Source organism: Varanus komodoensis, unplaced genomic scaffold, assembly GCF_004798865.1.
Source record: "Varanus komodoensis strain SLA01 unplaced genomic scaffold, ASM479886v1 scaffold1, whole genome shotgun sequence".
In the NCBI taxonomy this organism is placed as follows: Eukaryota; Metazoa; Chordata; class Lepidosauria; order Squamata; family Varanidae; genus Varanus; species Varanus komodoensis.
Genome location: NW_025335268.1, coordinates 12,404,419 through 12,432,354, shown reverse-complemented (window position 1 = coordinate 12,432,354; position 27,936 = coordinate 12,404,419). Strand labels below are relative to the sequence as shown.

The following is a 27,936-nucleotide window of genomic DNA, read 5'->3' as shown; positions in this document are numbered from 1 at the left end:
GTGCTTCTGGACCTTCTAGTACTTACCAACACCATAACTCGCTCAGCCTATTGCTCCACTTGTATAATTTGGGAATAAAACTGAGAAACCCCAGGGTACGCTGTGCCTACAGCACTTTCCTAATTTAGGACAAGCAACAAAAAAGGGAAGTTCTATAGGATCACCTTTCTCAGAGGACAGATACTTATAAATGATAGAGCTCTATGGCCTTCTCTTTCTTTCTTTCTTTCTTTCTTTCTTTCTTTCTTTCTTTCTTTCTGGATCTCTCCATTTAAACCTCATGACCCACCATCTTCACCAGCACTCAGAATTCTGGGTCGCGGCTTCCAAATCCCTTGCTCCAGCATTCCCATAGCATTTCCCTCCCTCTTCCTCAGTGGATCAATGCTGATCCCCCCACCCCAACCCCCAATCTTGATCCTTTCCTATCTCCTAAGTTTAGGCATATTAGAGCTGCAATAACACCCCAAGTGCTGGGGTGAGAGTTAACAATCAAGCCAGTTTTCTGTTCTGGACTGTTTCTCATAACAAAATATGTAAAAAAATAAAGTCCATCTGTTTCTATTTTAAATGAATGTTTTGGCTGATTTCCTCATTCTAGGTCTAGGTATTCCTTATTTTAATAAAGAGAAATCTGAGTCGCGAGTGCACAGAATATCTGGTTAAAGATGGGGCCATAGCTCACCTGGCCCAGCACACAGCTTTGCATGTAGATGCTCCCAGTTCAATCCCCAGCATCTTCAGGTAGATCTGGAGAACTTCCTGCCCTGGCCTCTACAGCTGTAGTCAGTATCAGCAACACTGAACTGGCGGACCAATAGCCTGCCAAGGCAGCTTACTATGCTCCTAAAGGCCTCCATAAGACCCACATCAATTGTTATGCATATATAAGCAGACCTGGTGACCTTAAGAATGAGGATACACAGGCAATGTTCCACCTCTCTCCTTTCACGTAAAATAAGGCAAAGCTGCCACTGAGCTCTCTGACATTTCAGCTGCAGAAGTGTCAGAGCCAGCAGAGTTTGGGTCCCATGTGCCAGCAGAAACGAAGAAAAAGAAGCAGGGATCACCTGTGTCTATCTTTCATGGACACCCCATTAACCGAAAAGAAGCTACACGTGCTTTCAAGGGAGCCTATCAGGACAGAATCAGGAAATTGGGGCTTATCCCAGATAAGCTTCCTTACTATCTATTCTGTGGTTTTGATCCTTTCCAGAGTATCCACACGGGGGGGACAGACAAGGCATGCAAGCCACAGCCAGTGGACAAAGACACACGTTCACACGCACCATTAGGAAACACAACTATCACAGAGAGACTCTTGAAACTGAGCATCGCACGAGAAACTGGTGAAAGATTCGGGAACAGAATCAGCTCAGCGTATCAGCTGTTTGTAAGCAGTAGAGCTTGCTATGTCCTACATCTTGCTTCCTTTCTGGGTTACTCCCTTGGGAATGAGAGAGCTCCCTTTGATGCTTATTCCACAGCTGATATCAAACAGGAAATCTATTTCAGAGTGGATTTTGGACTAGATACTTGAGCGCAAGCTAGATGGAGAAGAGAGAAGCTGCATGCATGTCAAGATGATGGCCCGTACCTTCATCATGAATGGGAAAGTATAAAATGGAAATAAAGAAACAAGCAAACAAATAAATGCACCTGGTAAAATTATAAGGAGAAGGATAGGAGGGCACCTCTACTAGGTCAGGGGATGTGACTTCTGGGCATACTTGAGCCCAGTCACCTTCCAGTACAGACATTCTGTGCCATTAAATTTGGAACATTTCAGAGTCTCCAACATTTCATTGCTGCTTCTAAATCGTATCTTATATTATACCACATTTTGAGCTCGTGGAATGAAAAGCAATTTCTTAAGATTGTCATTGGATTAAGCCTACATTCTGCTCCATTCTATATCTAGGACATAAATACCTATTTAATCATATTTATATTGCTTTCCAAATAAATTCAAGTTTTATGTTGCTGTTTATGTGGGCCAATTATATCACAATTGCATTTGCCAAGTGTTGCAGGTTATTAATGATTATAAGATGAAGCTTCCCTGCCCACCACTTACATCTGAGAATGTTCAATTTTCCTCTCTTCAGTTTTTAGAGCTTTATATCCAGCTAATATTTCATTGCTGCAGATAGTTAGATGGATAGATAGATTGGAATATATTATATTAAACTTGTGCTTACTAAGAAAAGAAGAGTGATTGGCACTGGATGTCATAACAAAACATCAGAGAAAAACGAGTTTGGGATATACTGATACAAACTACTTTAAAATCAAAATAATCAAGTGGTAGGGTTGGAAATGCTTTGGAAAAGAGCATAACACAGAGAATAGGAGCAGAATTACACACACAATCAGCCTACAGAACCATCCCAAACAATATGCCGTAAGCAGAAGGAGAATGCAACCTCCAGCATTCCTGAGTAAATAGATGCATACACCTGTGGTAGTAGCAGTCTGTCTTTGTCGGCTTTCTGCATAAACTAGAAGCTAAGCAAGCAGATCCTCCAACCTTCAGCACCTGTTAAAGCATGTGGTATACACATATGCTGTCTCTCAGTTGTACAATTCTACATACAAGCTGTCGTGGTACAGTATTTTCAGGCCAAGGGGTATAGGGATCTGTATACAGAGGGAGAGTGTTTAGATGGAAACCTACGATTTCATTCAGATCTTATCATGGCACTTCTGTATCTGCACATTCCATGCTCCTAGTCCACATGGCCCGACGTGTTGTGGTATATATACAGTTTTCACTGCATTTTCCTGCATCGCAGATATGCTCCCCAGTGCTAGGAGTGAAATTAGAGCAGGGCAGTGGCCCTTGAAGCTCCTGGCAACCGCACAGGGACCCCACCAGCAGCCAATCCCTCCAAGCAAAGGCACACAGGTACAGCCCCCTCCCATGCAGACTCTATCTATCTATCTATCTATCTATCTATCTATCTATCTTTCTGTCTGTCTATTTGCAGCATTTCTACCCCATCCTTAACAGCGTCACAGGATGTCTTACAACATAATCAAAGAAACAACAAATAAACAGAAAAGCACAACCCACATAAATGCAATAAAAAGGTAGAATGCAATGAATAAGATAGAATGTGGCTAAGCATGAGAATAAAAGTAGTTAAATATTTAAATATTAAAATGTTGGGTAAATAAAAAGGTCTTTACCTGGCACTGAAAAGAATATAGCATTGTGGCCAGGCAAACCTCTCTGGGGAGTGTTCCACAGATGGGGTGCCACCCGGAAAAGGCCCTCCTCTGGGTGTTCACTCTTCTAACCTCCTTCAAGGAGGGTTCCCAGAGGAGAGCCTCTGCCTCTGATCTTAAGGAGTGGGAGAGCATATAGGGAAGAAGACATTCCTTCAGGTACCCTGGTCCCAAGCTTTCCCTCTAGATGGGTATATGCTGCTGTGAAGGAGTGAAAGAGAGGGGATATTTTTAAAAGGGGAATGATATTGACAGCTCTTCTTGCCTGCACCCCCAAAAATCTCGGAGGACAAAGGTTGCTGCTGCTTGCTCTGTCCTTCCACGTCAGGGAGACCAGCGTTCCCTTTCCCCCCACCCTAAAGCTGACATGTGTTGCCACCTCCTGTGGGCTTTCCTTGAATGAGCTCCATAGATGTCGATATGAGTTATTGGTGAGCAAGGCCACTGAAGATAATATGATGTACCTCTGATGAGACATGCATTTCAGCTTGTTGCCGGATGCTATGCATGCCAGGCTTGCTGTGGATGAAACATGCATGAAAATTAAAATGCAGCCTACCAGAAGGTAACCTGTGATCAGGGACTGCCTAAGGAGCAATGCGCTAGAGAGTGGAGAGCTTGGATTGCAATGCTATTACTTGGATCCTGGCTGTTGAGAAGCCTCCACACTCAGAGGCTTGCAATACTCACATGCAATGCGGAGCGACAGGAGTGGCAGAGTGCTCTTCCCCTCCCCATCCTCGGTCTTGGGTGATTTTTTCTAGATGTGCTTTTCAGGCTGTCTAGTGAGGATACGGGGGGTGGGGGAAAGGTAGGAGACTGGAGGAGCTCTGCATGTCTCATAACCGGCATCTCTTGTTTTCTCTCTTCCCTGGAATGCATTCTTTCCTTCTCTTCCAAGGTTGCTTTCCTGACCTCAGAGAGCAGTTGACACAGTTCCTCCCACACTTGCTTCAAGGCTGGAGCCTGCCTCGGACTTCAGAAGGGTTCTTTCAAGCAATGTGCAAGATGTTTTCCCAGGCACCATCGGACTGCTCTTGAAGCATGCAGAGCAAGAATGCACAAACCTTAAAGTGTTCAACTTAAAGTAAGGATTAGTGTAGGAACGAATTGGAATGGAAGATGGAATAAGGACAGGTTGGAGGGATGAGGAACTAGAAAGGTTAAGTACACGGCCACAAAGCATTGCTCTCCTAGACCCTTCAAGTATTTCTGAGACAGAAGTGGAAAAGGGCACAGAACATATTGGAGCAAACTATAATATATAACTCAACTTCCTTCCTGCAAAGCACCATGGTTGGAGAGGAAAGAGCTGAAAAACACTTATTTGTGGTCAGCAAGCAGATCTGTCCTTTACCGAGCCTTTGCTCTCTAACATAGCATTGTCCATATACGTTAGCAGGCACCGGAAAAGAGAGGTATTTTGGGCAGATGTACCAATTGCCTTTCTGCAGCTTTCTTAACCCACTACAAGTACAGGGTGTGGCTTTGCCTTGGAGGATCCCAAATCCCTTCAAAGGAGCCCAATTCAGTTTGGTATTCCACTAACTCTGATCCACATCCCATAGATGTGCATATCCCATAGATTCAGGCATTTAATCTGAATGCTTCAAGGCTAGGGAAAAAGGGACATCACAGGGCTCATTCCCCCTTGCTTTTTTTCTCCACTAGCGTTTTGCGGCAGCAAGCAGTGCCAGCCAGTTTTGTCTTTATCGTTGCAACCCATAGGAATAAATGGATTAGTCTATTTCTGATTCAAGCCAGTTGTGTGCTTTTTAACTCATAAAGTCATCTCATCCTATTACTGCATTAATCTGCATTTTTAAATATCTGCATGAAAAGTGATCTTTAAATATAGTACGATGGCCTTGGTCCATTTTTGAGCCAATAACCTCATCACTAAATTCAAAGAAGCAAAATATTGGGTTCATTTTAATCTGCATATTCATCTGTAACATGCAGATGTGGTTGCAAAAAAAAAAAAATCTTTAAGGTTTCCTAGCCAGTTGTTAGCCATTTTCTTAGATGGAATTCTGCACTGTACCACACATAAGGATATATGGATGCCATACAATATTTTATTTTTATTTATTTATTTTTCGATTTATATCCTGCCTTTTTCCTACAAAGGGCTCAAGGCAGCTTACATCTCCTCAGCCATCTTATCCCCACAACAACAACCCTGTGAGGTAGGTTGGGCTGAGAGTCTGTGACTGGCCCAGAGTCACCCAGTTGGCTCCATGGCTGAGCGGGGACTAGAACCCGGATCCTCTGAGTCCCAGCCCCATGCTCTTAACTACTACACCACACTGGCTCTCTTATGATCTATATGTGTTTCAAGAACAACCTGGACTTTCATTCTCTCATCTGCTGACTGATGGAATTGGAGCTTGTGAAATTTATTTGTATAAATTTGTGCAAATTTGGGGTTGCACAAATTTGTACTCCTGAAAATGAACATTCCCCACCAAATAACAAAAACTCTCTGGAAAATGTATATTTTCACATTGTAGTGTATGGGTGAGTCGTGCATTTTTGCTCAGCATTTTTATGTTCCATTCTTTTTATAACTAAATTTGCATACAATTTTGTTTATGTGTATAAATGACCTACAAGTTCTTAGAATATGCATGCCTTGGAAAAAACCAATCTGCCACAGAATGTGTTGGTTGCATTCTTAAGACTTATCTGAGTCCAAACTTATCTGCGTCCATTTCTCTGACTTTTCTATTCATATGCGAAGGATGCTTTGAGGAGTGCAGGAATGGTTTCTAACACAGAGGACTTGCTTTGTTGCCACTGCCTGTAAGCCTTCATCCTAAGCTGCCACTCTACTTCCAAAATGTCATCAGTTTTTTTGTTTCTAGTTAATGGGGGAGGGGGTGAAAATGGGGAAAGGGAATTTCAGTACAACCCCCAGCTCCAACACACCCATAAAGAATTCTGTAAAGTCCTATGCTGATGTTCAGGCGCGAAACCCATATTTTGAAGGCTACCAAACCAAGATGTGACTTCTATCACGGAAGAAGGGAAGAAGGTAAAGAAGGGAGTGATGTAGAAGTAGTAACTGACTGTTACTACCCTTCAGTCATCCAGATTTCTCCTACATCATGTGACTACCGTGTGTGGGATGTCTGAGGCAGACTTGCTATAGCAGCTTAAATCAATTCCTTTAACTATATTGTGCCGAAATGTCTCCAAATTTTCAAGGTTAATTGTGTGAATTGTATCTGTTTTGTAAGCCGCCCCGAGGCTTTTTGCGAATGAGGCGGCATAGAAATATTTTAAATAAATAAATAAATAAACTTAGAGTAATGAGTACTGCTCTGCTTGTAAGGCCTTGCTTATGAACAAGAAAACCAGAGAAAGCACATGGTGGGAGGGCTATGCATAAAAGCTACAAGAAGGAAGTGGCAGAAGGGGAGGAATTTCTGGGATTTCCTAAACTCATTGAGTAACCCAAAATTGTCTGCTGTAGAAGGAGCTGGGGCCATAACAGCTTCGGTCTTACTTGTTCCAGCCCCTTTTCACATCCTTCACATAATCCAAGGGTGGGAAACTTGTGATTCTCCAGTTGTTCCGGCCTACAACTCTCAGTCACAGTAGCTAACAGAAACAATTTGGGAGGATTCTGAGGACTGCTAGACAAAGCATCTGAAGGACCACAAGTTGCTACCCTCCAGTATGATTGACAGGAAATAAACCTCATTAGTGGAATGAGTTTGGAGGAAAGTTGGTTAGCAATGAGCTTCTGAAATCAATCCACAAAGTGATGACTTTTGCTTTTGACATATTTTGCATTTGCAATTGCTTCCCTCAGTTATCTACATCAGCTTAAACTATGTGTTTCAAATATTTTGACAATCAGCCCAATCATTCAAATCTAGCAAGCTTTACCGAGTGCAGCAATGACAATTCATACATGGGGGACAAGCTAGTCTGTTTTATTGAGTGGAGGAGGCAATCTTGGACCTGTATCCTTTTGTTCATTTGGATTCCTGTCTGCCCACTTACTTGAAATGAACCAGGAAGTCTGTCCATGAGCTCCAGAAGCAGGTTGATGACACTGTGATGGAAGATGTGGCTGTGACACAAAAGCACAAGTATGTGTGGGTCCTGTTGTCAGCCATTGAAAGACAAGCATCTCTTAGGATTGGACTGAAGGTTTCAAAAGATATAGAGGTTCCTTTGCAGGTAAGTATTCAAATCTCCCTCTCTGTGCGTGTGTGAGTGTGAGTATGTGTGTGTGTGTTTCACGAAAGGTTCATGATGTGATCCTTCATTGTGAGAAACTGCATTCCTTGCAGTCTTAGGGGCAGACCATTCTATCATTTCATTAAACTATAGTAGAAGAAAATGTTAGGCCAGTGTGAAGAGATCAGTTACCTCAGGTTGCTGGATGGGCTATGGGGGCACCATAGAATGAAAAGAATAGAAGGGAAACATGGTTTTTGAGTAGTGTCAGAGAACTGCAGACTCAGAGGCCAAATCTGGCCCCTTCTCAGGTCCCTGTGAAGCCCTCCAGGGTCTTCCAGAAGGTCACACCTGCTTTCACCCAAACATTGATGCTTTGGGGACTTCCAAGCTTTAATGTGGCATCCACCCTTATAAAAGAAATTGACACTGAAATTGGAGTCGTGCACAAATGTCCTCTTGAAATCCTCTACTCCATTGGTGGGTGGAAAAATTTGAGTTACCCTGAAGGGCCTACCTTTGAAGATGGTTTAGAAATTTCAGTTATATAAAGACAGACGATTCTAGATTATGCTCCATGACTGGCCGATTTGATCATGCGCCAGTCATGCTGGCTTGCAATCCATTCCAGGCCCAATTCAAGGGGTGTTGAACTGAGCTTGGAATGAGTGTTTGTGTGGCCCTTTCAAGCCCCACATAGCTTAGACCAGGATATTTAAAGGTACATCTCATCTCCTATGTGCATTCTGAGACCCTTAGGTCATCTGCAGGAGCCCTCTGTGTGCCCCCACCAAAGGAAGCTAGCTGGCAACCATAGAAGGGTTTTTCAATAGTGGCATCCCATGTACAAAATGAACTCCACAAGGAGGTTCAGTGGGTGCCTAAGCTGTTGCCTTTCCAGTGCCAGGCAAAGACCATTTTTCACAGGCATGTTAGAAATGTAGCTCTAGATTTCTAAAATGCTATAGTTTATTATGGCTATTTAATTGATGCATGTAGTTCTTTTTTACTTTGCAATATATTGTATTCTATTCTTTTGCATTTTTGTATTATGCTGGCTATTTTTAACAGTAGAATTTCAGTTCCTTTTCAAATGCTTAGGAATCCCATCCAGAGAACCTGAGTTATTGGGCAGATCAGAACTGAAACAAACAAACAAACTTACCCCATCTGTCTAGGGGGAGGAAAAGTTTTCTAACACTTCCTTACAAGTAGTGTTCATCACTGACAAGGTTGTAGCAGAGCTTGAGGCATAGCAGATCACTGTGAGTAAGCAAGGGTGTTATGCGTCTTTCCATTGCGCTGCAGCCTCCCACGCAGCCTGCATATCCTAATTTGGGGTGGGGGGAAACTTATGAGGAAGGGCTTGCTGTTTGATGTCTTCCTACGGGCTTTGACTGAATGTGGGAAGCTGGAGAAATCAGACCACTCACTCAGTCTTTGGCCCCCTCGTCTGTAAGGTAAGCACAAGAATCCTGAACCAAACCTATGAGAATTTCTCTGGCATTTGCTTTTCATTCAAACTTCTTTACGGAAGCAATTTATTTTCTATCCCGTTGAATAAGAATGGCAGAAACTGATATGAGAGACATTTTCAGCACAGCCCTAGTTGAAATGTCTCTCCTAAGACTTAGTTACTGGCAGGAAGAGTCTCAAACTAAAATATGCTCACATCTTTGTGTGCTGGAGGGTGCCCTGAGCCATGCTTGCTATTGGAATGTGGCCCATGAGAGATTCTCCAAGATTCAGACGATGGGCCAAAAGAGATGCTGAACCCCGGCTTTGGAGGGGTATCAGTTGCAGTTCAGCAAAGCGAGCAATCAATATATGCCGCTTAGTGCTTAGGGATGAATGGCAGGTGGTGTTGCAATTCTTCTTGGGCATCCATGTGCTCAGCATTGACCATTCAAAATATCAATCAACCATTGATCTAATGAGGGTGCAGCCTCATTGTTTGTGTCCTTGAGGCTTGTAAGCCCCCAGATCAGAGACTTAAGAATATCTGGTGTGGATCAGAAGAGTGGCAGTTGGTCTTCTCTCCCCTGAAGCTCCTGCTCAGCATTTCTGTTTAGCCATTTTTGGCCCTCTGGCTGAGGTGCTTTGGAGGGGAAGGGAAAGCTGCTGCCATCCCATCGGGGCATCTCATGGCCTGGGGGCTCCTTTCTCCTCCCCTTTAACTCTCTTAAGGTGGCTTCCTGACCTCACCTCAGCTCTTTCCGCAGTGGGAACAAGGGAAGGGTGATTGGGATGCAGATTCCCACAGCTTGGTTACCCAGCTTGGCTCTGGGGATCCAAATTATCCTGTGGTTCCTAGATGGTACCTCTTCAACTCTCCCCACCACAAAGGTTGCATGATCAATCTTCCAATAAATACTTGCTGTGTCTCCTCTGTCCTCTGCCCAGTTGTAAATAGGCCCATGCGTTGCTAAGGGGGAAGACCTCAAGAAATAATTGTTTTGGCCAGAATTCCCTGGTACTCGCAAGAAAGTTGCCTTCAGGATCTCGCCTGCTCCCATTAGTACCTACAACCATTTCTCCCCTTTGATCACAATAAATGCCTGCCAAATCCACAGCCAAGGCAAATAAAGGGTGTCTGCAGATAGCCTCTGAAGACTTGGCAGGAGGAGCTGTTTCTAAACAGAGGCTAGTGCTGTCAGAGGAAAGGGCTGCACTGATGAGACTGACAGCCTTGGAGCCCTGTGGGGTGCCTTGAGCTCAGAAGAGCTCCCACTGTTTTGATCTAGTTATCATGAGGCAGAGAGAGAAAAGGCATTTTGCCTTCCTATAGTGAAAGGGGGAAATATAGACCATTATTAAATGATGGTCTTTTCTCCCCATAGCATTGAAGCACATATACCGGCTTATTCTTCACCCCCCTCCCCAAATTGCAGAGCAGCCCATATTAAACCAGAATATTTTGGTTTGGATTAATGTATTTAATCCAATCCTTGTTTAATCATCTGCATTTTATTTATTTATTTATTTATTAAAAGATTTCTATCCTGTCCTCTACAGAATGTCTTGGGATGGCTTACCCCACAGCATCCAATCATTAATATATTAAAACCCAATTAAAATCAATTAAACATTAAAATAACAGGAAAATAAAAAGGGTTTACCTGACACTGAAAAGAATATAATGTTGGCGCCAGGAGAACCTCTCTGGGGAGCATATTCCATAGTCGGGGTGCCACTGCAGAGAAGGCCCTCCTCTGGGTACTCTCCCTCCTAATCTCCTTCAAAGAGGGCTCCTGGAGTAGGGCCTCTGCCTCAGATCTCAAGGGGTGGGAGGGTACATAGGGGAAGAAGGTGTTTCTTCAGGTATCTCCTTCAAATAGGGAGATAATGGTTTGGATCCAGTAAAACAATGCAGGCCGAAATTGAATTCCATGCCAACTCCTCCTTGCCGCAGCTGCCCCAGATGCCTGAGCTTGCTGAATGGGGTCAGCCATGGTGTTTCTGGGGATATCACCAAAGTGCGGGGAGGCACCTTCAGTAAATGGAGCTGAATCCAAGGCACAACCTGGAGCCAGCCCAGAGATCTCCAGATATCTTCTAGAAATCTCGGATATCTTGTCCTAGAAATTTGATAATGAGATCCATCTTGAAGTTGGCACATAAAACTACCGAGAGGAATGGGGGAACCAAAATACAGCTCGGTTCACAGATGGAATCTCTGGGATTAATAATGTCTGAATGTGTATGAAGCCTCGATCTCAATCCAATAAACTCTAATACTTCCACATTTTGGACATAAATTGATGGTGAATCAATTTATATTGTCTGCACTTGCACAGTTTGCATGATTAAGCACCCGAACTCCACCATTTTGTGTCTGCTGTCATGTTAATTCCTAAACCATTTAGTTCCTGAAGTAAATGTGAATGTCTCATTTGCAATGTACAAGTACAAGCAAGGATTTTTAAAATTTTAGTTTAACCTCCTAGTTATTCTTTGACCAAATCATACCATGGTAAGAAAAGAGAAGGGATTCATAGTGACAAATACAGTGGTGATGTATGAATCTGAGGAAAAATGCTGTACATACACAAAATGCACATCAGTGGAGCACATGTCAAAAATTTTCATGCTTAGTAAGATCTTTTTTTAATTGTATTTTGAAAGCAAAACAACTATAATAAACAAACCAAACTGAAATAGATAAAGTTGCCAAGGGAGTCTGATACAAATCCAACCTGTACAATCAGCCCCCGAAATCTATCCATCAACTCCCCATAAAAATGTAACCCAAAAGAAATCCTTAATCTATATAGCAACGAATGCTCCAATCACTTCAGATCCTCCATATCTCTCCCTGCCTTTTCTAAACATGCTTAGTAAGATCTTGACTTAACAGCACTTTTTTCCAAACCCATAACATGACAAGTTGATTACATTTTGCTACTGGGATGTTCATCCTACAAAAACCCATAGGCACATTAGAAAGACTATGTTGATTCAGGCCAATGACCCATCCAATCCAGCACGCCATTCACATGGTGGCAAACCAACTGCTTATAGGCTTCCTCAAGCAGGATGGATGCGAGAGTTCACCTGCTCAAGCTTCTCAGCAACTGGTGTATCAGACATGCTGCCTCTGATAGTGGAGGCAGCATGTAGCATGGAAGATGTGTGGCCATTGACAACCTTCTCCTCCACAAACTTGTCCTGTGCCCATTTAAAGCCATCCAAATTATTGGCTCTCATTACATTCTGTGGCAGTGAATGCCTTCATTTACTATGTGCTGTGTGAAGAAGCACTTGCTTTTCTCTGTCCTGAATCTCCCAGTAACACGTTTTCATTTAAATAAATGAAACGAGACTTTCAGAAAGTCAGATTCTTTGATCGAGCAACAGTGTGATGAGAAAATGGAATGCACACAGTCTGTCTTGGAAGGGCAGCAGTGGGCAAAAATCAGAACAGCCACCCTGGGGAAAGGATATGGTCCATGAACCCAGCCTTTCTTCAGAGCCCCAGAAGGCTGATGGGGAATGCTGTAGCCCCATTGCCATGGCAGCAATCCCAGTTAGAGGAAGAAGTCTCACAGGACACCAAGGAATTTGTCCTGGATTGTGTTGGGTGCAGCACTTGATACGGCAAATGCAGGTGGGAGGCTGAGGAAGAACGTTGCTTTATTACTGTGGATGAGCATTGCCTTGGAACAGTGATCCGTGCTCTGGTAACTTCCCAGTTGGATTACTTGAAGATGGTCCAGATACTTCAGAACAGAGCTGCCAGAATGTTAATGGGGACCAGTCAGTTTTCACATATAACGCTGGTCCTCTACTGGTTACACTGGCTACCAACTGAAGTCCAGGCCCAATTTGAAGTGCTGATTATGATCTATAAAGCCCTAAATGGTTTGGTTCTGGGATGCCTGAAGGAGCACCTTCTTCCCTATGTGCCTTCCTGCCCCTTGAGATCTGAGGCAGAGGTCCTTTTTCGGGAGCCCTCCTTGAAGGAAATTAGGGGGGAGAGCACCTGAAGGAGGGCCTTCTTTGCGGTGGTGCCCTGACTATGGAATATGCTCTCCAGAGAGGTTTGCCTGGTGCCAATGTAATATTCTTTTTGGCATCAGGCAAAATCCTTTTTATTTCTTGCTATTTTACTGTTTAATTGATTTTAACTGGGGTTTTAATATATTAACTGTTGGATTATGTGGTGTTTGTTTTATTCTACTAATTCATTGTAGGCCATCCTGAGATGTTTGTAGGGGACGGGTTAGAAAAGCTTTTAATAAATAAATAAGAGCAGCAGCAGGTGGCTGGTGCTATGAAAAGGCAATACACTCCCATTTAATGTGCTTCAGCTGCCAGAAGGTGAATTTTTAAGGATTTTCTGCCTCAGATGCCGACTTAAATTTTCTGGCCTTGGGTCCAATGCCGGAGGACTGGGGGCCATTTGCAACTTCACCTCAGCCTTGGCTGACCTGAGGAGGAGAAATCTCAGGGAACGTATGAACCCCCTTCCTTTCCTTTCTGAAGCCAAGGGAGGCAAAAAAGGAGGCCAAAGAGAGGAGCCAGAACAGGGGCTGTGTTGAGCCCCCTCTGCCTTGGCTGGTGCAGCTCAGGGACCCCAAGCCTCTGAAAAATACGATGCCTTCTACGACAGAGGCTGCGGAGTGCTAACCTGCCTACGTGATAAAATAAGTGAGGCCAGAATTACAGGGAAATCATATACGACACATGATTAAATTCCTCATGACATGCGTAATGAAATTATTCTTTCCCCCTGAATTACCATGGACATAGAGGGGTGGTGTGTGTGTGTAAATCTTACCACTGATGCTATCATGTTAAAATCAGCAAAAGCATTAGCAATAAAAGCACATTACTGGAAAGTCCATTTAAGGGTCAGGGTCTGGTTTGGTTTTGTTTTGTTTAAATGGGAAAGGTTAGAGTTTCTTTTCTGGTGAATGAGGTGGTAATTTATAGAGAAGTGGGCTGTTATGCTGTTGGAATTAAAAATGGCAGCACTTGGGAACTGCCCCGTGTACCAGCTTCTGTATTGTTTCAAAGTCTGAATACAGTGCTTGGGGAGAGGGAGAATTCAGAGCCTGCCAGGCCTGCAGCTGAAACTTCCCACTTTATCAGAATGAGTACAGATGGATAAAGCATTCAACATTTAATTCAAACACACCACTTCACATGCAAGTCCACAGTTCCATAGGCTGATGGTGGGAGGGGAGGTGGTGGTGGCCTGAAGTGAAATGGAGGACATGCATGGCAGCCTAGCTTTTCTGATGGAATTTACCTAGTAACGTACGAGGAGTTTGTTTGGGGATGAGAATCCATGGGATCCTTCAGCTTTGCTCCCCAGACTTCAGCCCCCTTTGTCTCTGCTTTCAGTCCTATTCATGCTGAGTGTTCACATGCACCTCTTGCAGGCAGGGAGTCCAGCTGTATTGATGGCATTACAGAGGAGCAGGAGTGACTAGTGAGAGTGACTTGTACATGCGCTGCCCACTAGCCATGCGCCCACTGTGCAAGCAGAGTTCTGTGTCCACACATGTGACTTACAGGCTTTGAATACTTAGCAAGAGAATAATTCAGTACAAGGAAGGGGCCCTTTAGCAATTTTGAGAATTCATGGAGTTGATCTCAGCTTGGCTTGCTTCCTAACTCAGGGCTGAGCAAAGAAGAGAAGTCCAGTGAGCACAAAAGAGCCAGTTTTTACTGGATCTTTGCATCTCTAAATTTGACAGCAGTCTTGAGAAATACTGATTGTTGTTGTTGTTTTTATTTTTTAACCTAATAATATAGCTAATAAGCACACCTTTAGGGGTATCATCCAAGATTCTCTAAGAAGCTGCAACAAAATATGCATAGACTATCAGGGGGAATTGGGTTTTATATAATCATCTCATGATGATCTCCTTGAGATGGCCACCTCAAGGTTGCTGTGTCTCCTGCTTTTCCAGAAAGCTGTGGGATTGGCCTCCGGGAAAAGGGGGATTCAATTGCTAAATGCATCTTCCCTGCCTGTCAGAAGTATGCAAATCCTGGGAAATTAGAGCATCATATTTACTGATCTGTTCTGCTTCTTCTGATGGTCAGTTTTTGGCTCATTGGAACACAGGTGAAGTTCAAAGCAGTGAAACTACTGCTTGCTGCCATCTGAGTTAGCCAGGATCTCCACTACTTAGAGTAAATATTCACATTATTTTTAAGATGATATAAAAATGATGAAAAGCCTAAACAGGACTAAATCACTACAGATCATAACTGGTTATTAGGTGGATTGAAAACATAAATAATGAAGTAAGAGATAAAATAATAAAATGTATTTAACTAGGGGTTAACCCAAAAGACCTTCCAATTTCACCATCTTATTCACAATGGAAGAACCTGGAATGTCTTTACACTATTTTTTTGGAGGAATAATAATGGAAATTATTACTATGCTCTTAAGTGGCAGAAGACAATTCACCATGACCAGTGAGTGGCAAAGCTGTTGGTTTTCTTCTTGAACTTTATTTTTCTGATGCCTACAATGGTTGCAACAGCAATGCTTGTGGCCTCAAAGGTACTGTGTTTTTGTGGAAGCTATTCTAGTTTTCTGCCTCCATTGCAAGGCCATGAAATGATGGATGGGCCACTGAAGGCAAACTCTACTGCTGCTATTTCCACTATCTGTGATAGTGGCAACTAAAAATGGCAAGGAGAAGGGAAGCATGTCAAAATGAGCACACACATTTTCACCTTCTCCCACCTCTTCAAGAGCAAGACCTGGCTTCTTCCAACCCCTCACTAGGAACGCCAAACCAGCAAACACAGTGACAAACATCTAAAAGCCTACCCAAAGAGAACTTCCTAGTATGGCAGTTGAATCCACATCCTGGCCTTTTCTGACAGGCCTTGCTCAGCATGACATGCAAAATGAGAGAATGATGCCTCCCTCTGCTCATCTCAGAATAACTTTGAAACTTTAAAATGATCGGAGTTCTTTTCCCCTAAGCCAAAAACAACTGGAATTATTTTCTGAGCCAATCAGAGGGGAGACAAATGGGAAACATAATTTAAAAGTATCAAGGAAGGTATTAGAAAATTAATTGGATGGTGCATGACCTGGCCAAAGTGTATGTGATTCCCCATCATAATTCAAAATTCAAAAAGGAATAATGTATGGGGTGAGATTCATTTTGCTCATATTTTAATGAAAGCTTCCTTAATCTCACAGTTTTGAAATGAATATGCAAACAAAAGTTTGATTATCTTTTGACAGCTAGGGTTGCATTAAAATTTTGCTCACAAAACAAGGAAGCATGCCTTCTTTGAAGCACCTGTTGTGATTATGAGTATCTGTCCCGCCATAATGTTCATGGATTGCTGGATATGTACTCATGCTTAATTTGCATAACTTTCCCAGTTTGTTCCAGAACAAATTTCCTCATTATCACAATTCCCCTCTGCAGACTGAAAGTTCTACTTTAGTACGTGGTGGAGAGTTTCACAAACGGCTTATTTGTACAACTTTCCTCCATAGAGTAAAGTGTGTAATTTGAGGTAAATTGTGTGAATTTCACATTTGAACATTTTCCTGTTTGCACCAAGCAAACAAACATTGCAAGCCCAAATAGGATTCAAGCATGAGATGAATAGCGAAATGATGTTCAGAGAATTTGCTTGTTCAGCCATCTCTACTCTTGTCTGAATTTCACAAAGGAAATGCAGTTTGCATTCTCCAATGCAAACAGGAGTACAGGAATGCATGAATGAGGAAAAATAATGTTGAAATGCAATAGATTTGGAATATTGCTTCCAAATAGGTGTCTATGATGCAAAATTTACTCTGGTGCTGAGCTCCTTTAACATTCTCCTGTGATTTTGCCCCCAGTCCTTGGGCCTGCGCTGCATTTCTTTTCCATTTGTGCTGCAAATGCCAGGCAGTGAAAGAATATCATTCATACCAAACCAAACAGGCTTTACTCTGTTAGAAACTACTGAAGCTCAGTGTCATAATCCTCAAGTCGTTTACCTTGGCCTTGATTTATATGCATTGGCGTCCTGTCGGTTTTAATTCAGTGCATTTATTTTGCAGAGCAGCTTCATTTCTCACCCTTCTTTGCTCAGATACTGCATGCATAATACAATGTACATTACAGCGAGGTGGAACCTGACCCCTTCTCCTTGTTCCTCGTTCAAATCATGTGAAGTCCTATATTGGTTCTGTATCCGGAAGAGCATTTTAAGGAATGTTGATGCTTAGAATGGATGCAACATAATATGATGTGCTGAAATGTCCCCCCTGGGCTGCTTTCTAGCTGGCCCATATGTCATGTTTTTAATATAGCAGCCTTCTCATTGCTTTGAGAAATGACATAACGGCCTGGCTCTTTTGGAGGTTATGTAAAAAAATATTTACTTGTTTTTTTGTGCATTGTCCACCTAGATCAGTCTGGCAGAAGGGTGACCATCAAGGCCGTTGAGTCTGTGTACCCAAAGCCTCTCCCTCGGAGAACATCTGTCTCACTCCAGCCATTTTTTCTGAAACATGGAAAAAGGGATTGCTTGGCTTTTGGACAAGAGGCTCCCAAGCACCAGCCATCTTTGCGTATTGCTTGCTTCCCCATTTGGGCTTAACCATGGAGACTCAAAAGGTGAAGGGTAAGATCAAATACCTCTGTTATTCCACCCGCCCTGCTGGCAGGGCCCTGAATGGGTGGGAGGTTCATTCCTACCAGATTGACACTTTAGATGACATCAGAGTCCTCTGCCTAATCCATGCCAGGAGGGTAGGATTGTGCTCTTTGCGGATTCCAACAATTCCTATTAGGAGTCCTTCCTTTGCAATCACTTAAATTAGCAACATAATTGGAATCAGATGCAAACCTGAGGCAATCCTGGTTGTCATGCAGTCCATACCTACTAGAATTCCCTCTTCTATTCAACTATTGAACTATGAAAGGAGCCTGTGAGATTTTGCATCTGGCTACTCTAGTTGAAATGAAGGGAAGGGCAGGACCCACAGAGGTCTCAATACTCTGCTATGTAGACCTACAGCCCTCGCCCTCCATTAATAGTTGGATATGTGCTAGGGGGGTCAGATTTGTCGACTAAAGGATAGATTACTGTATCACATTGACCTACCATTATATGTGCACGACCACCATCTGACTTAAAGCACTTTTGCAGGAGGGTACTGCTCAGCCAGAAATTTAAGCAGTTACCTGAGAGTATGCCTCCATGATTTCCCAAAAAAGGGGGGGGGGGAGAGAGAGAGAGAGAGAGAGAGAGAGAGAGAGAGAGAGAGAGAGATAGATTTTCATACAATTTGCCCCTGATCCATTCGTAACTAGGAAACATTCAGGTATATCAAGAAGGGCAGGGGTCCCCTGATTTACAACCTGAATAAATTTTTAGGCATAATTTCCAATCACAACTGCAGCAAATTGATTTGCTTCTGTATCGTTTAGAGAGATTATCCAGTTTTAGAAATGGAAATCTCCCACTGTCTTAAGCTCTGAAAGGTATTTGCATCAAGAATTCTATTTGAAGTATTTCCCTTCTTTTTCTCCTTTAAATAATGAAAATTTGATACTTTTCCAGATATGTTTCCTGATCTCCAAGGGTTCCTTCTTATCTGACCACTGCCCCATTTCCTCTCTCTCTCTCTCTCTCTCTCTCTCTCTCTCTCTCTCTCTCTCTCTCTCTCTCTCTCTCAAATACATTTTAAAGCCTAATTCAAACCCCACCATCACACTAAATGCTATCTATTCCTTAAGATCCTTATTTCACTGTTCTTGTCTTAATTTCATCTCCTGCAATTGTAACTCATTATTCAGGTTATTTCTTGGAAGATTGATTTGAGTATTAAGGGATCATTTACTTTTCCATTATAATAGACACCTCAGGTTATAAATTCTGAGTGTAAGGAGAAAATGTACTTATCATTTTTGTTGGCATTTGTGTAAGAAAGGCCCAGGGTTCTGTTGCCGATATTTTCCTGCTGGTACAAGCGATGTTTCTCTATTTTCTGGAACTAATCCTGTAGTTGTCTGCACTGAATATTAAAAAAGTAAGAGTGTGGGAGGAAGAAAGTGGATTCTTGTGGTGGTTTTCTGATGGGATTTGAGTATATGCCTGAACTGGAACCAAAATATTTCTACTTTGAAAAGATAACGTTGAAATTTTATTCTCCAAGGATTTGTTTGCTCTGGTGGTTTGCAATTATGCTTTAAATTCAATTCTGTAACCATTTTAAAAAGGTTGGCCTGCCTAACCTTGTGAAAAACAAATTGGGGGAGAAGATAAGCATGTTCTGCTTAGGTCTCTAGAATGATTAGGGGTTCTGGTTGTGGTTGCTTGTAGTTTTGCTTTGCTTTGTTTTAAGGAATTTTAAAATACTCTTCAACCAGCTCACCTTCTGGAAATTAGAAACATTTCCATTTTATCTGCTCAGCACGCAAACTCCCCACAGGATTTATCCAGGCAATGGGGAAGCATTTCAAGGACCTAGTGATCAAATATTTCAGGAAGGAGCCTTTAACTGAATATTCCATAGAAAGAGATTTGGGGCTGGGAGGTATTGCAGGGCGGTGTGAAGAACGTTTCCCAACTTTTACAGCTCCACCTGCAGCCTGCAAAAGCTGGATGAACAGTTTTGTCTATTCTATCAGGAGGACGGAGGAAAGTCACGGCATGGTTTGGAGGTGAACCAATACAATTAATGGCAGCAGTGTTCTTCTTTCTTTCTTCTCCCTTTTCTTCATTTTTCCTTATCAAAACAGCCTAGTGACATATTTGCAAGAGTGCCCAGAAATATTTTCTGCCATGATCTCCCCTTATCAAAACAGCCTAGTGACATATTTGCAAGAGTGCCCAGAAATATTTTCTGCCATGATCTCCATTGCTCAGCAGAAATTCAGGGACTTCCTTGTTATGCAGTCAGAGAAGTATTTGCATTATTGGAAGTTGGTGGTAAGGAAGTCCCTTCATGAAATCTACAAGCACCAACACCATTGCCCAAGCCTAACTCAATTATACCATCCTGCCGTGTGCGTGCACTCGGATGAGATTCCCAGGCACGCACGGGAGATGGATGGATTTGGTGGGAATGGTGGCTCAGAATCGGAGGAGGGGAGTGGATAGTTGACCCAGCTGTAGCTCAGGGTTCTCACTCTGATATTGGAGTTTTGCGACTAGCAAGGCCCTGGCTGCCCAAACTCTCCCAATGAGCCAGCCCGAGCCAGCTCTGGATCAAAGCACTTCAGGGACAACCACAGAGCCCCCACTCCCTCCTGGTTGTGGGAAAGAAACTGGAGGGGAACAGGCTGGGGAGGGGTTCTCAGGAAGAGAACTCAGCACCCCAGGAGATGTGGATGCAAGGACCCATCAACGCACCGACTGGCCGGACCAATTAGGGGCTCAACGGGAAGACCGTCGGCATGCCTGCTTCCATAGTGCACCTCCCTCCAGAGACCAGCCCCAAAGGGTTCATAAGCAAAGCTTTGGGTGAAGGGGGGCAGAGTGGGGAGGGGGTCAACATTCCACCTGGTGTGTGTGTTTTGAGGTGTGTGAATACGTTGACTTTTGTATGGAATAAGGACTCTTCCAAAGTTCCTGTCTTGCTTGGAAGGGGGCGCCTACCTCATAACACAACCCCATGGTTGCCTTCTAAAGAGAGAAGGTAATGGGCCCATCGGGAAGAGAAGGGGCACTGTCTCCCTGCAATGCTAGCACTGGGTCTCAGGCCAAAAGCCTCTGTCCATGGGGATGGTCAGAGACAATGGATTTGCCACCTGGCAACGGTGCCTTTCTCAGCATCACCTAACTGTGCAGATGAGGTGCTTCAGGGCACCGTGATGACAGCACTCCCATGCCACATGTCTCCTTGCCTGCATTTGATGACAAGCTCCTGCCATCAAATCATGATGCTCCTGAATGCAAAGCTGATTTGTTTTATTTACTTTCCATTTTAAAAAGCAAGAACTTCCAACCCCATCAATTATAAGCCCAACATATGTTAGTATGAGAAAGCTATTTTTATAATTACGGACGCATCAGTTCTACACTGTCCACCTCCCAGAAAAAAGAAGACAAAGCAATGTTCATAGATAATTCTGGCAGAAGGAAAGCCAGTATAGTACTTTTGTGGGGGAAAATGCTTATGATGTTAATTCTCTTTGTCTCAGTTCTGGTCCTGGCTTCTCTTGCTTCTGGTTGTTAACACTCCTTTGCAGCTTGGACCCAGTTATGGAAGTGAATTTCATGGTTTTATAATGCACTAGGTAGATACTTTTTTTATCTGTACTGAATATCCTACTCAGCATATTGGGGTGAGCCCATGTTCTAGCGTCAAAAAAGGGGGATAAAATGTGGCCTTCTCTGCTCTCTCCACACTATGCATCATTTTGAGTACATTTTGGTGCATTTTTGAGTGGACTTTAAGCACAATTCAAAGCAGTACATAGCCTGAAGAAAAATGGCGCTACCACCCTGTTTTCATCTGGGCAGTTCAGCTCAATTCAGACAATGTGAAAAAGGGTTAGCCACTGTATCTGCTCCATGTGTGCAAGCAAGGTAGGATCTTGGGGGCAAAGTTCTGGGCCTTGCAGTAAAAGGTGCCCCCAGATGACCACCCAAACAGTGGCAGAGGATGGGGCAGTAGAACGAGACCCCACGGTACTCCAGAGGTGCTATGGCTAAAGCGATTTTAATATGCAAAAGAGCACATGTGTGGAATACTTCATTTTAAAATCATCTGTGTTGGAAAGCAGTTTTGGCTTTGTCCTAACCTATCAGGAATGTTGAACCAATTGTAAAGCAGGGAATGGTGGGAGGATAACAGGAGGGACATGATAGTTGTGTGCTTCAGAACTGAAGAATTAGACAAGGTCACCTGAAAGGCCCACCCAGAATACTGTCAAGTCCAGGAGCTAACATTACGTAAGTCCTTGCTCCCTGGCGAAGACTGACTGGAGCCGTGTTTCAAATCATCAACACTCCACTGAAGTAAGAAAATAACCTGGTATGTTATCATGGGCTATTATCTATTATATGTATCATATGTTGTTGTTGTTGTTATGCTTGTCTGAATTCAGGTTATAGCAGAGGGCAAAACAGCCTTGGTTTGGCTTGAAAAAAGCTGGTATCCATCCATCCATCCATCCATCCATCCATCCATCCATCCATCCATCCATCCACTATTTCCTGCAGGGATTCTTGATCTGGTCCATTTGACCCTTGTAGCAATCCTGTTATGGTAGGGCAACAGGTGACTGCCCTGCAGTTTCCAGCAACCTCCATGTCTGGATGAAGATTTGAATCTGCATCTCCCCAGAGCCAGGCCAACAGGCAGCCCGAAAGTTGCTGCTAAATGAAGACTTCAGTGGCAAACTTTTGAATTTCAGATTTATTGGCATATTCTTCAATGGCAAATAGCTCATGCTGAGCTGGCCATTTTCACAAGCCACTCAGCCATCTTGTGCAATATATTAAGATCTACGATGCTCCATGTCCCTTTGAATCAAATTGTGATGACAAGCCTCCAGTGCTGCCTTGAAGCCATTGCATAGACTTTGTTGTGATTATTCACACACACTGTTGCAGTTTCCTTAATTGAAAAATTGTTCGCTGGAGCTGGGGTCCTTTCTAGCAGTTACACTTTAGTGCTGGGTTTTTTTTTATGACTGATTGCCTGAGAACAGCTGACAGTCATAAAATGAAACACTGAAAATCTTGTTAATGACTTGTCATCATCTCTTCCCCCCTCCTTGCTCTTTTTCTTTTTTCTTTTCCAGGCTACAAAACCCCCCTCACTTGCATGTTCACGACAGAAGGTCCTGCCAGCCACTTCAAGATTCCCAATGTCAGGCTGAAATTGATTAATTGGAAAGCAGCAAATTGAAGAAAGCTGGGCATGTTGACGTCGGAGACGCAGTCAGAAATCTACCAAGGATGAAAAATGTCATATCTGGAGGGGGATTGCAGAGAGGAGGGAAAAGAAGACTTTTCCAAACACAACTCTTTTGTCAATTACTTTAAGGATCTAGCCTTGCTCAGAGCGAGGCTCGTCAACACGGTGCCTGAAACGCTACTGGCATTCTGGCTACACAAGGGCTCCTCATATTGCTAATGTTGTGTCAGCAGTGGCAGGACAGTTTTACAAAATGCAGCCCGGCTACCCTTGGGCAGTGACAGGCAATTACATTTCATGGAGGTCTAGTCACGCAAACAGTGTCCTGGCACAAAACTAGCCACCTTTCCATTCATGTCTCAGTCTTCTTCCCAGAGACTCATCCATTTTGGTAAACAAACAAACAAACAAACAAACCCCACCTTTTCATATAACTAATTGCCTCAATGAAAAATTGGTCCACATCTTGAAAGCCATTGGCCTGGTTATTGTGGGAAATAGCTGCACACTCAACTGATGATTTAGTGTTTTTCATTTTCATTTTGCTATTGAGTTTGGTACCACCCATTTCCCTACCTCATGTGCACATGTGGAATAGTCTCACTTGTGGTGATTTTTATGGGAAGACCTGGGTTGCTACAGCTTTAAAAATGGCCTGAACTTAATTGCAAAGCTCAGCTTAGATGTCTCCTGTTCTTGCTTGCTTGCTTGCTGTTTTTCAGTTCATTTACGTGGGTAAAGTGCTGCATTTTGTGAAAGTTGTTGGTTTTTCAAAATACACATTTTGTGAATGCAAGTGCAGGAATTTATCAGCATTTCAGGGCATGTGTGCTCCTGTTTATATTCACACTTGGCAAGGCTGCATTTTTGAGAGGTGTGTGAACTGAAACAAAATCCTGATACCTCTGGGTAGATTATCATGAGCTGTTGGATTTGGACCTGTCCTGAAAGACATGGCAGAAACTACAGTAAATGCAACATATGGCAGCCAGGGAGTGGTCTGGATCTAGCTGGTATGACCATATTCTGTCAGTACTGTACCATCTTCCCTGGACCCCAGTTCATTTCTGGACACAAGTCAAGATGGTGGCATTGACTGTTGAAGTATCTGAAGGAATGGCAGTTCCCGGAGGCTCCTGCCTGTGCCCTGAGGTCATCACCTGAGTGCCCCAACACACTGAACGTCCGTGGGTGGCTACCATGAGTGAGCTTTTCTTCTAGTGCCCTCTAAACTGCAGGATGCCTCCTTAGAAAGCCCCGTCAGGTGCCTACTTGGTTGACTTTTCTGTGTTAATCAAAGTCCTTCCCACTCTCAGGCCATTCAAACTACAAAACAACTTCTTCCTGTTTTACTTTTAATGATACATTTAAACCAGCATTTTAAATATTCATTCCCTGTGTTTTAGGTTCTTTGATATATACACCTGGTCCAAAATTAGGACAAAAAGTAGGAATTTGCTTGCAAGCAAATCTCAAGTTCTTCATGTTCTCCCAGTTCCACATTCAAACTGATTACATCTCGTATCTATTTCTTTGTTCTTGCTGCTGCTGTTGTTTTTTTCACATGAACAATCATGTGTTTTCATGCACATGCTATTAAATGGAATGTTTCTGGGATTGTATCATGAATTGTGCTTTGTTGACAGAAATATATGCTTCAGTTTTGCACATCTTTGAAATTCTCACACTGATTGAAGTGTTTGTGCATCTTTTTCAAATTCACACATGTTGAATGTATTTGGGGGAGGGGTTCTACAAATTGCATTTTAAGTCCAGAAGCATACAGTCTTCAACTGTAGTTTGTGCTCTGTGTTCAAGCCGGGAAGGTGTGAACTAGGTAAATCCTGAGTTGAAAGAAACTGCAGTGAATTTCTCATAAGATAACATAGAACCATAGAAATAGAGTGAGTCAGAAGAGGCCTCCTGGGCCATCTAGTCTGACGCCAGCTCCAGCTGGCTCCAGTCATGACATGCCTACCGTGTGCATGTCCAGCCTATCCTTGAACACCCACACCTATGGGGCTTCAGCCACCTCCTGTGGAAGCCCATTCCATGCCCTAGGGGTCCTAACTGTCAGGAAGTGCTTCCTGGCATCCACCCTAAATCTTCGTTCCTTGAGCTTTGCTCCATTGGAACGTGTCCTGCCCTCTACTGCAGGGGGGAAAAGGTCATGACCCACCTCTGTGTGGCACCCCCTTCACGTACCTGTATGTTGCTAACAGGTCCCCTCTGGGTCTTCTCAAGGCTGAAAAGAGCCAGCTCCCTCAGTCTCACCTCATATGGCTTACCCTGCAAAGCAGCCACCATCCTAGTGGCCCATTTCTGCACTGATTCCAACCTTACTATATCCCTCTTGTGATGAGGGGCCCAGAACTGAACATAACTATAGAGAACCATGTAACTGTGAGTCCTATGCAGGCCAACTGTATGCAATTCCACTCAGAAGTAAACCTTACTATGTGTAATGGAGTTTACTAGTTCCAGGTAACTGTGCCAAGGACTGCAGCCTACAGACCTACCTCTGTGTTTGCACCCAGTATTTTTCCACTGCACCTGTGCTATCGCCATCACAGAATCCTCAGAGAAATGCCCTATTGCTTTAGTGCTCTGTCAAGCATGCTAGGACCCTCTTGCCAGCAGGGATGGATCTCACTAATGACATCAGATTATTATGTCCTTCTCATGCATATTACTCTTTGCCAATTACTACCTGCTTCCATCTGCTCTCTGGCATCAAGATGGATAGTCCCCTGTTCCTGCAAGGGGTTCTTCTCCAACTTCTCCTGGATCATGCCAGCTGGAGTTCCAAATGAATACAAATAATCACTAATAATCACTAGAAATGAAGCAGCAACAAGCAAAGCAGAACTTGGAAACAAAAGTGGTGTGCTGCTGTTTTGCTGAACTGTCACTCGCAGGGCTGCTTTGGTGCCGTGTGTCTCACGGTAAATCTTTGGTTCACCACTTCACTCTTGGACAGACCCACTGAACTGGAACCCAGTCAAGCTGAAGCAGGCCTGGTTCCTCTGTCTGCTTTCTGATGATTGAGTGAGACCCACTGTAATCAACTGCACAGAACATGAGCTATATACCTCCAAGACCTGTGTGCACTGACATCCAAGTCCAGGTGTTTTAGGTGAAAGCCTTGCAGTGGCCAGAGGGGAAGTCTGGACCTACTTCATGATTGTTTCATTTTGTTTAGTACATTTATATACTGCCCAATAATCTCTCTGGGCAGTTTACTTAAAGTTAAAATCTATTTCACACAGTATAAAAATGTGTATGTGCAAATATATGTGTTGTAATTGGAAGGGATAAAAATACCCACATAAACAAACAAATAAATAAAATATATAAACAGACGGTACACAGAGAGGCACACATATTAGAGCAGGTTTGGGAAATGTACTTTGAGTGGGGTGTGGATAGTCACCCCCAACACCTCTTTAGACCATGAGCACAGAAGGACCCCTAAAGAAATCTGCTCATTAACTCACAATAGACAGTTGCAGTAAGCAATTTTATGTGGTGTTCTTGTGTCTCTGGAAAGGTATTGTTGAGTGGCTTACACTATTTTATTATATAATGTGATGAAAACACAAAAGAGAGAATGTATTTGTGTTTGTGTTTGTTTAATCCTAGGGCAGAAAAATGTTTTGGGTAGCCTCGTCAATTGGGGAAAGAAGAATCACAAACCAATTCACAGCCTCCAGCATTCCTTAGAGGAAAATAAGAGCACTCTTCTGTATGTGTGGTGCACACTTATATATCTGTTCTCATGCTATCTGTGCCGCTGCACCGTAACCTCCCCACAACCATTACATGGTTCTAAAGGAAATTACTAAAATAATATAATTTGATCCTGAAAATGTTTTACTAACCAATTTTTCTTCTCTGGTGCAAGAAAACAAAGTTCAACATGCCATCCTTTTAGTGTCATATCTTGCTTTAAAAAGCATCAGTTATTCATCATGAGGCATTAGGCTTAACAATTGGCAAGGCTGATTACTATTTACAAAAGGGACCGGCATCAGATCTCCAATTAGGATCTGATGTTTGCACAAATTATCAACTTGATTTTTTACAACTGGCCGAGGTAATAGGCTGGATGAGGGCCAATAAACTGAAGCTCAGTCTAGACAAGATGGAGGTCCTGTTGGTCGGCGCATCGAGCTTTGGTGAGGGTGAATTGAACCTAGTCCTGAATGGGGTTGCACTCCCTCTTAGGGACAAGGTCCGCAGCTTGGGAGTGCTCCTCGACCCAGAGCTTTCACTGGAAGCTCAGGTGACAGCGGTGGCGAGGAGCGCTTTCTTTCAGCTTCGGCTGATCCATCAGCTGCACCCCTACCTGGAGTACGACTGCCTGGCGACAGTGACACATGCATTGGTGACTTTTCGACTTGACTTCTGCAACGCGCTCTGCGTGGGGCTACCCTTGAAGACGGTCCGGATACTGCAATTGGTTCAGAATAGAGCTGCCAGGCTGTTGACGGGGACTGGGAGTTATGCTCACATGACTCTAGTCCTCCGTCAGCTTCACTGGCTTCCCATTGAAGTCTGGGCCCAATTCAAGGTGTTGGTGATCACTTATAAAGCCCAAAACGGCTTGGGTCCTGGCTACCTGAAGGAGTGCTTACGTCCATATATGCCCGCCCGCCCCCTGAGATCAGCGGGAGAGGCCCTTCTCCGGGAAGCTTCCGTGAAGGAAATTAGGAGGATAGGTACTCGGAGGAGGGCTTTCTCTGTGGTGGCGCCCAGTCTATGGAATGTGCTCCCCAGAGAGGTCTGCCTGGCGCCGTCGTTATTTGTTTTTCGGGGCCAGGCGAAGACCTTTTTATTCAAGCATCATTTTAATTGTTAATGTTATTTTTATTTTAAAGTTTTTTGGCCAGGGCGACTTATTTTATACAGTTACGTGTATTTTATATTGCTATTTATGTATTTTAATTTATTTATTTGTAAGCCGCCCTGAGGCTTCGGCGAATGGGGCGGCCTAGAAATTTTCTAAATAAATAAATAAAAACACTTAAAATGCAGTATGTAGGGTGAAACTGTTGGCAGACAAATGAATCCACCTGGGAAAAGACAGAATGTTCCAAAATGTAGATGCTAGGAGAAAAGCACATGAAAATGCATGCAACTACTTGTGTAGC

General features: G+C 43.3%; 1 long non-coding RNA gene across 1 annotated transcript; it reads left to right on the top strand.

Annotated features, from left to right (window-relative positions):
* Positions 1 to 8,758: 8,758 nt before the first annotated feature.
* On the top strand, positions 8,759 to 24,405 carry LOC123032446. The gene is made up of 3 exons (XR_006416485.1): positions 8,759 to 8,885; positions 17,318 to 17,532; positions 22,668 to 24,405. It is a non-coding gene; the product is annotated as an uncharacterized LOC123032446 (long non-coding RNA).
* Positions 24,406 to 27,936: the final 3,531 nt, after the last annotated feature.